We start from the raw sequence: 10,666 nt of genomic DNA on the forward strand, positions 1-10,666 counted from the left end.
TTTGATGAATCTGAGTCAAAAGATTCTAGAAAAGGAAATGCAAGATTCTGGTGTTGGGGATACCTATGATGATGCCTATGCTACTATTGTCTAACAAAATCACATGGTCTCATTTGATGGATCTGAGTCGAAAGATCTGGCAGTAATCAATCAGTTTCTAGAGTTGAAAGATCTTTTAGTGGAAGATGAAGCTTCATGTACTAATGGTGAAGAGTTACAAGACCATTCAACAATGGTGAACCAAGAACCATTCTCTGTCCTCATATGAGCTGCCTCAGACTGAAGCAAGGCAAGAGAAACACTTTCATTTCAATTACGGATAACTTCCATGGCCAGCTGGTGAGCAGTCTTGTTCTGCAGCTTTACAAGTTCATCCATGGCTTCATATGTGTCTTTGTCAGCAAAAAGCTTTAGATTAAATCATACGGGTGCCTTTGCTATGCCCTCCCACTTCTCAACTGTCTCTTTCAGTTTGTCAAAGCCCTGCATAGGACAGAAAGAAACTTAATGTATGCTTACTTTGTCGGTATAGAACCGTTCTTTTCTATTAGTTGCCCTAGGAATGATATGTAGATGACAATGGGGCAAAACCAAGCATTGAGTCACTGGTGATACAGAATTTTTTTTTGGTAGTGATCTTTTAAAAATGATTAGACATTCGCTAAATTTCAGATATGAAATAATTCAAGTGACAAGTATGGCTAGAAGAAATTCAGATGTTATAAATAACATGATCCAAATACAAACTTGGGTACTCACCATGTAACACCTGGTCCATTCGGTACTATTTTCCATGCATATGTGCATGATGATTGATGTCCTTAGCTAGACATAGATTGACCGTTCATAATACACACCCAACTGACCAGAACCCCAAGACCTTGAAACCTATCTCATATCGACCGCCCCATCGCCGCGATCGTGGAGGTACCACCCGTGCGTCGGTATGATACTTCGTTAGTGAGATACGTCGTGAAGAATAATAAGTGTATCATGTGCGCATGGCACCATGTATTTCATTCCACACATGTGCACAACACATGTCAAGCACACATGTACATGCCACACATGGGTGAGAGAATCTCTACCCATGTGTGTGATGTCACATACCCATACCTCCCATCTCTCATGTGCTCCCCAAAGTCAACATCTCTCCATGCCACACCTCATGTATGACATCATCAAACCATGCCATCCCATACTTCTTTAATCCACCATTAATTACAAATCATGAGTTAATTATCAAAATTATAGCCTAAGCTAATATTAATCACATTAGCCTAACTTAACCAAAAGTTTATCCATTTCTCTATAAATACACCTCCACCCCTTAGCCTTTCACCATTTTTCTACAATTAGAGAGAGAGAGAGAGAGGATTGATCTTGGTGGGCCATCAATCACATCCCTTCCATCCATCTCAACCATCCAGCCTTTCACCATTTTTCTACAATTAGAGAGAGAGAGAGAGGATTGATCTTGGTGGGCCATCAATCACATCCCTTCCATCCATCTCAACCATCCATCTAATTCATCAAGGTGAGTACACCCACCCTACTCATTCTTATTTTATTTTGTTGTGTTTATGTATGGTAGAGATGATGTTAATGATGATGTGATTAATGGTGTGGATGATGAAGATAGTATGATTGATGGTGAAGATAATTGCAATAATGATGATGATGCTATTAATGGTGGGGATGCATAGGAGAAAACATATAAAATTAATTTATTATAGAGTTCATGTGGGACCCATTGATAGTGAGCCCCACCAAAATGTTTGGTATGGCATCCAAATCACCCATCCATTGGCCCATTGGGCTGGCCAAACTCACACACACTTACACGTATAAAAAAAGAAGAAGAGAGGGACACTTCCAGCCATTTGATTTAAAGGGGCAGGGGTTGTGGGTCCCCAACGGGCCCCACACGTGATGTATGTATTTAATCCACGTTGTCCATTTAATTTCTCAGCTCATTTTAGCCATGGAGCTGAAAAATGAAGACAATCCAAATCTTAGGTGGCCCACACCATCTAAACTAATGTGTAGACATGGCTAAAGCATATAAAAGCACTTGCTGGGCCCCACCTGAAATTTGGATGCATCTGAAACTTGGATTGAACGCTCCACCACGTGGGACACACACAACATATGGACTGGATCGTCCTGTTGTGGGCCCCATATATGAGAAACAAAAAAAAAAACAAAAACAAACAAAAAAAAACACTCTGACGCTGCTGCTGCAACGTCTCTGTTACGCTGGAAGAAAATGGGCCCCACCACAGGCCCTACCTTGATGTATGTTGAACATCAGTACCGTGCATTTGATGGGTCCCCTCTTAAAAATGGGTCACGCCAAAAATCAACCGTACAAAGAACTTAGGAGGCCCACACCGTCTAAAATAATGTGCAGACATGGATAAAACATATAAAAGCACTTGCTGGGCCCCACCTGAAATTTGGATGCATCTGAAACTTGAACGTCCCCTCCATCAAGTGGGACACACACAATAGATGGACTGGATCATCCTTTTGTGGGCCCCATATATGACAAATTAAAAAAAAAAAAAAAAACCACAACAAGTAGCACGTGCTACCTGCGTCTGACGCCGGAAGGATGTGGGCCTCACCACAGCCCCACCTTGATGTCTGTCGAACATCAGACTTTGTGCATTTGATGGGTCCCATTTAAAAATGGGTCACCCCAAAATATCAGCCGCATACGTAACTCAGGCGGCCCACACCATAAAAATAAATATTAATAATAAATAATAATTACAAAAAAAAGATTTGGATCAATCTGATCACGAGGTATGTGTTATATCCAAACCATCCATCCATTTGGCAAGTTTGTCTTAAGGCTAGAAAAAAAGAAAAAGAAAAAAAGAGATAGATTTAACTATCAAGTGGGCCACACTACAAAAGTGGTGGGGATTGAACATAAACCATTGGAACCCTTTTGGGGTTAGAAATTTTGGAGCAGTATGAAATTTGTTTTTCCCCTTAATTCAGGTCTTTGTGACCTTATGAACAGATTGGATGGAAAATAAACGGTATGGTGGGCCCTGTAAATTGTTTAGTGGTGAAATCATTATCTCCACTACTGTTTGTGGTGAGGTCCAGATAATCTTCGGATATGATTCATTTTTGGATGATGCTATAAAATGATCTCAAAAAAATAATAATAATAAAAAAATAAAAATAGGTGAATTGTGTATATGCAATAAATACATCTCTTTGCACCCATGTAACCTTGATCTCCTTAACTGTCTGTACAACTCGAAGCTCGAGTATGTAAATCACCTGTTAGGTCCACCTGAAATTTGGATGTATTTGAAACTTGGTCTGACCCCTCAACCAAGTGGGACACACATAATGGATGGGCTGGATTTATGAACCACACCTCTGTGGGCCCAACAAATAATTATGAATATTTAAGGGAGGGTAACCCTCTCAACTTGTGTGTGGTATGACCCACTTTGATGTCGGTGTTATGCCACTTAATACACCATGGTTATGACATGATTTATATTTAAGATCCTCATCGTTTATCTATTTTATCAACTTTTTTGATGATATGTTACCAAGACTTAGGCCCATCCAATGATTAGATAGTCGTACGTTATGAAATAATGCAAATTAAACTCTCATCATTGAAAATTAATTATGAGCCATCCTGACGATGTATTAGATATCGACCCATATACCGGGTTTCCTTTAAGCCATTATCCCACAGAACAGTCAATCCAACCTGAATTGGACCATACAATACAAGGCTGTGAGGATAAGTACTTAACTATTGAATTCAACTTAAGGCCACCATGGTGTATCTATTTAATCCATGCAGACCATCCACTTCCTCATATCATTTTAGGACTTGGACTAAAATAATCAAAGCAGACCTAAGTCGTAGGTGGGTCACACACAACTCAACCTCATGTCCCCATGGACTCTACTGCATAGGACCCATTATGAATTCCATTGATATGTGAGCCTAAGAATGTTAAGGCCCATTTTGAGTGAACGCCATGTGGACCCATCAGTGATAGCCTTGTTTGGGCTAACCATTGAGCCTCTTCGATAAGAGTTTGTAATTTTCATGTGTGGAATGTATGATGAACTGGTATTGTAATTTTTGAAGTAATGATGATTAATCCTTTAAATGGGCTGATTGTGGACATCCCTTGATCACTTGGCACTTTGGTTAGAGTGCGGCCCCAAGTAATAAGATCATGATACTTGTGTTTAAACTCTTAAAAACATGTTTAATTATAACAAATATATAAACTCTAGTGGTGTGAGGGTGTGATATTACCTGTTTGGCCCATTGATCATGTGGGTATTTGATGTATGTATAGCCACCTAATCATAGGCAATGGTGGAGTACATGTAGTATACGTAGTCATCTAATTGTATGAATGCGAAATACGTACAAGGCCACCTAACCGTATGAAATCAAGTGGCATTGATGACCATTCAACAATGTAGATTTGTACTTATCGACATAGATACCACCACTTGAATCACACATGACCAAGTTGTACACTAAACCGAATATGATTTAGGGTTATATTACCCAAGCTAATGCTATCAAGATCCTGGATTTTTATACAATGTGATCTTTAAACTATAAATGGTATGATGAAATGTGGCTCTCGGCCCTTAACCAGGTGACACCGAATATGAGTCATTATCTATGTGACGTGCGAAGTGGTTGTAGTATAGGACTTATCATAATTGGTGTAGCCATGTATTCGTGGCCTATGGGCAAGGCCCATTGAGATATATTTCCGGTCCATATGATGAAGCTCATTGTGATGTATTTTCGGCCCATGTGATGCGGCCCATAGTGATGTGTATTAGGCCCAGGTATGTGGTCTACCTGTGAAATAGATTTGAGGCCACTTGCAATGTATTCGAGGCCCATGAGCGAAGCCCAATGTGATGTAATTGAGACTCATGGGCGTGGCTAATTGAGATATATTTTAGGCCCATGGGTTGTGGCTCATTGTGATGTATTTGAGGCCCGTGTGTAGGGCTCACCTCTTGAGTATTTGAAGCCCATGGGTCGTGCACTGATGTGGTGTATTCATGGCCCATGAGTGAGGCCCAATGCGATGAATGTGCGGCCCTTGTGTGAGACCCGAAGTGATGTATCTGAGGACCGATGTGGTGTGATTTCACTATGATGTATGTATTGATATTTATGTGGGTCATTCCTTGGGGACAATGTTGGTTAAATGTCCACATTGTCGAAGCCGATTGTTGAGGCCGGTTATTGATACTGATTATGAGTATGTGACAACAAAAAGCATTATCATACATGCCCATACGCATCATCTGCATGTTTGTTATGAGATGTGGTTGACCATTACATATGTCGTTGGGTGGTTGTTATGAGACTCCCGATAGGTGGAGGTTATCTCACATGAGTGCACGGTATGCGCAGGATTGATGCATGATCGTATTGTATGACTCATGCATCTTGCATTGTGTGCCCTAGCAACATCGGGCCGTAGCCTCCACGGGCATATCGTGGATGGCCGGATGGGACACCGGAAATATTTGGTTCTAGCATACGGGCGCCATAGATGTCCCCGGGTGAAAATCCCTAAACCTCTCGAGGCCAGGAGACGCCCAACGTCGAGACCGAGTGGATACATGAGCGCCCGAGTGCCGAATACCGGGAGGCCGCGTCTCCCACCGTGTCGTGGTCGGTTGGGAGGGGGTGTGGCCTTACCCGCCCGAGGGTAGGGGGCATTACTAGGCCGAGTTTGACCAGCTCGTGAATGGGTCCGCTATCGACGTGCCGGATAGGTATTGGCGACTATTGGCCGGGCGGATAGTGAGGTTTCTTACTCTCACTTGAATGTCTGCTAGGAGAGAGACAGTGTCATTTGGAGTGTACTAAACCCGGTGATGATCCCAGAGATGAACTATCTTGATATGTGGACTTATTGAGCGGGAGTTGCATACTCATTCATTCATTCATTTACTATTCACTTAGGCTAGTGCGCAACTATCTGTTATGTGTACCTTCGCAATGGCCAAGATTTCGGTTGGGGCGCGCGACTAATCTGAGATCAGGAATTTACCACATTGAGTCTGACTATCCAAATTAGGTATGGGACTATTTTGGATAGAAGTCCCTTGTGACAGACCCCATAGTCTGCGATACTACGTACCACCATCCCGACTTCACTCCAGCATAGTCATTTCATTCGCACCACATATTGTGTTGCATCCTCGACATCTGATATTTGACTCTTTATAACTCTTCATTTACATGCTGATTTATATTGCGTACTCTGATATTGAATGACTCATGGACTTGTCAGTATTTTTGATATTATATAATTGCGGCATGACAATATGATGATGATGACGTGATTACGGATGCATGTAATATGGTTATGGCTATGGCTATGGTATGATTTCCTTGTAGTACATTTATCTTGCCTGCTTGTAGGACACACTGCACACACGTGTGTACTCACTAGGCTTTTTGGCCTAAGCCTCCTATTTCCCATTTTTTTTCAGGGTTGGAGTAGCTTGGAAGACTTAGCTTTCTCGATGCATTGCATTTATTCTTCGATTTGGCAATGTTGACGTTGCGTATATTTTGTAAAGCATTATACTTATAACCATCGGGACTTATGATGGAGAGTGTTGCTTGGTAGTTTGATCATGGATCTTCATGCTCAGGTATTACTATGTATGTAAAAAAAAAATTCAGTCAAAAATCTTCCTTGTGGTGCGCCAAACTCGGGACTTGGTGTATGGAAGTCGAGTGCCGAATTCGGGGCATCACGGAAGCTGTCCGTCCCCGTGTTTGGGGCGTGACACACCAGGCAGGTTGTGAAATTGCCAAAAGATTCTCCCTGTTGGCGTTTACGCCTCCAGTTGTAGAACAATGGCTCCAAAACCTTTTCTAGGTCATGAATCTTCACTTTATTCATGAAACATTTGCTAGTGAGGTTTGGTTAGGCGTTCCCCCAAGCCAGACCTGTTTAAAACATGCAAAAGTACCCCATCATTCATCCTTCTAAAATAAGTCCTATTTTAAAGATTTGTAAGAGACATCTTATAATGGATCTTTAGAAGGACATTTCAGTGTTCCTACTTGTTTGGGATCTTTCCCCATTTTTGGGGGCAGACAAGACGTGTCGTGCTCAAATCACCACTCTGGCAACTATATGGTACCTATCCTTGTAAAAGAATATAACTCATCTATGATACATTTGTTTCTAGGGTTTCGACAAAATCAGCATGTGAAATACCTGGTACATGTTGGGTCCATCGCTAACCAGTCCAAGCTCAGCCATATAAGGTCCGGCACAACCATTAGGACATCCAGTTACCCTTATTACCACTGACTCATTGTACTTGAGGCCAACTTGTAACAACAAAATACCATTTTCAAGTGTCTGGGTGACCCCATGGAAAAATAGGTTTAATGCATATTTTCTATTCAATTTTGAATTACACACAAAAAAAGAAGAAAAAAAACCGTTCATGAGTATATAGCTTTATGGCTTGCCTTATCAAATACAGCTTAAACCCGCTTGAGAATGTCAGGAATTCCATGCTTGGCTTCTGCTATTGCCAGAGGGAATAACGGTAGTGCAGGACATGCCATTGCAGTTATATTGAGTGGATCCACATACCTAGGATTCTGTTCACATAAAAGCTAGTCAAGATCTGCTATGAATAAAAGACATCTACAACAAGTAAACAAGTAACAGGAGCAGTAAACTCTCAAATTCTCACTCAAACTTGTAAATTTTTCATCAGAAATTCTGAAAGGAATGAATTTACAAAGTCTTCATCTATCCATCCTCTATTCATTATCCTGATTAGTTTCATTTTCTTCATTTTGTTTAATTTTAGCCCTAGCATTAGATACTTGAATCTTTTCTGAAGTTAACAATTCAGTTCTAAGCAAAGTTGGACCTCATGCAGCCAACCTGAGTTGAAGAATTTGCAAGTGTGGCCCACTACAGACAAGAATGCCCATTAAATGTAGTCTATGAAAAATAGATACAATAGCCAGCAAGTTCAAACCAGAAAAAGCCTACCATGATAGTAACCCAGTTATCCTTCAGCTAATGACAACCACATTAGCTTTAGCTACCCAGATATAGATTATGGGTAGGTAGAAACCCATTTATCCTTCAGCTAATGACAACCAACCTGAATTCACACATTCACTGCAAGGCCCACCTGATGGATAGGACCTATATTTGAAACAAGCATAAATCAACTACACAGCATGAGAAGACTTATTTCTGCAAGCACAAGGTATTTTCCTGCTATTATGGTAAGCTTAAAACAAGTGGAGAATTTTTCAAAAGCAAATAGCAAAAGCAACATTTCATAAGCAGGATTTATAAAAACAACATTCCTTCCTAAAAAGCATAAATCATTCGTTCAAAACAAAATAGAATCAAAAATTTTATTTTATTTTTTTAAAAAAACAGTTAGGTAAAACAGAGTATATATATCCTCATCCCCTTAGAACATGTAGATAGACGAAACTCTAGATAAAAAACAGCCACTTAACCAACAGAGATTGGCAGCATTTGAACCAAACAAGAATATATATCATGTACCTCATCATCATCACCTTTGAATTCTCCTGTTGTTGTTCTTTGGGAGTTAGTAGTGAAGAGTCATCATCATCATCACAACCACCACCTTGTCCAAGCAATTTTTGTTGGCTTTAGGAGTCCTGTTTCACCAATCATTCCTATCTAAGGCCCAGATCAGAAACAGGAACTCTCATGATTGCTTGGTGAAAGTTTGAAACAGTAGAGGATGATATGAATTGGATAAAGTCTTCAGAAACTAGTTGTTCAGACCATATGGAGATGAATACTTGTACTTTAAAGTAAATAGCACCCTGCCAAATTAAATGCTTCTTGGAAGTTGAAGTTATTAGAGATCCATATACTTTAAAGGTATTAATAGATAACACCAAATCTGGCCACTGTTAGCATTTTTAGAAGAATTATAAGAAGGGAAGTACAGGCTCCGCCAATGAGGTTAACCAATCACAGTGTGAAGAGCATTGCACATCAGTGTCTTATGAATATCTTTTGCACTCTTGAGTTCTAAAAGGATGTTAATAGATGTTTTCCGTAGCTAAGATTTTATTGATGTAAACAAGTGTAAGTAGATCCATCAAAAAGAAATCCCAGATGAATAACCATATCTGGTTGTATCAGTGCTGGAAGGTCAACCAGTCCTAGAATATAGAATACATGCATAAAATCAACAAAAAGTTATGAAGAGACTTAGAACTAGGTTGTCCCTACAGTTCCAAGTTCCAATCGCATGCAGCGGCAATAAGTTTAGTAATAGCAGTACTTGGTAGAAGAGTTCATCTACTAAAATTTCGTATACTTGTTAAAATAACTCCACCCAAAGGAAAGGGCTTACTCAATTGCCATGAGTTGATGGGACTAAATTTAGGAGCAACTTGGAAAAGGTTAACAATATTCTCAATGCAAGATTCATTGTAAAGTTAACATTATAACGTTGAAAATACACAAGCATACAAATTTTAATTTATAAAGCAGTAAAAAAAAAACAAAAGAAAAGAAAAAGAAGAAGAAGAAGAAGAAGAAGAAAAGAGGACCCATCATGCTATATGAGGCAAACTGTTAGGATGTTAGAAAGCAACATGAGCAGAGATTTGGGTGTTGTAGAGATGAGAACGTGGAGATGAAAGTGTGTGAAGACAATGATAAGTTTAGAACCTGCAGTATGGTTTTTTTTTTCTTAATGAAAATGGCTCTATTGTTAGTTGGTACATAATCTAAGTCATATGTTATTTTAAGTAATACTCACCATTTGCTTCCCATGGGATTAAGCAATGCGAACAGTGAGCCATGTCAAAGGCTCTAGATGGGTAAGGGAGCTGTATGGTTCCAAGCACACCAATAACTGTAGGCACACCTCTTTCCAAAGAAAATTGCACTTGTGACTCTTGTGAGTCCCTCAGTATAAAGGACATTGCCAATACATTTCTTTTCAATAGGTAAGCACCCCAGCTTTCAACCTATGCACAGTTTCAAAGTCAGCTGATAAACTACAACTAACACAGTATCCTGAAAACTGTTGTGTACTAAAAAACTGGCTCAGTCAGATCGACTCCATCCAACTTGACTAACTTTAATCTGTAAGTTGGTTAAAAATTAACCAGAATTCGTTGGAGCACATTCCATCTAAGGTGTGGCCCATCAGATCAACAAGTTGGATCACTGGACCATGCCCGCACTTGTAAATAGGTATAATTGATTTCTTCTACATGACCATTTAAGGCTATTGACATTGACAACCATTAATGTATTCCAAGAACTTTTTTTAAAGTAGTACAAGAACATAGATATGAACTTTAAAAGCTAGTAGTAGTAAGTGATGAATGAAAAGGAATGAGCTTTCAAATCCAGTACACAAAGAATTGAGAAACCATACCTTAAAGTAGCAGACATGAGAAGGCATTGGCAGCGTCGAGGGACATGTGGGATAAGGGCTTTTAAGTCATCTTCATAGCCATATGACAAAAGGAGATCTGCCTGGAATCAAATATAAATCAAGTATTAATCTTGCAAAAGAAACCACACACACACACACACAAAAAAAAAAAACCCACATTCCGTAG

General features: G+C 39.8%; 1 long non-coding RNA gene across 1 annotated transcript; it reads right to left on the minus strand.

Moving 5' to 3' along the window:
* Positions 1–218: 218 nt before the first annotated feature.
* Positions 219–7,397, minus strand: LOC131229179 (uncharacterized). Its single transcript, XR_009163203.1, has 3 exons — positions 7,281–7,397; positions 6,849–7,006; positions 219–483 (listed from the first exon to the last, which is right to left on the minus strand). It is a non-coding gene; the product is annotated as an uncharacterized LOC131229179 (long non-coding RNA).
* Between the last annotated feature and the right edge of the window lie 3,269 nt (positions 7,398–10,666).

Source organism: Magnolia sinica, chromosome 2 (genome assembly GCF_029962835.1).
Source record: "Magnolia sinica isolate HGM2019 chromosome 2, MsV1, whole genome shotgun sequence".
NCBI lineage: Eukaryota > Viridiplantae > Streptophyta > Magnoliopsida > Magnoliales > Magnoliaceae > Magnolia > Magnolia sinica.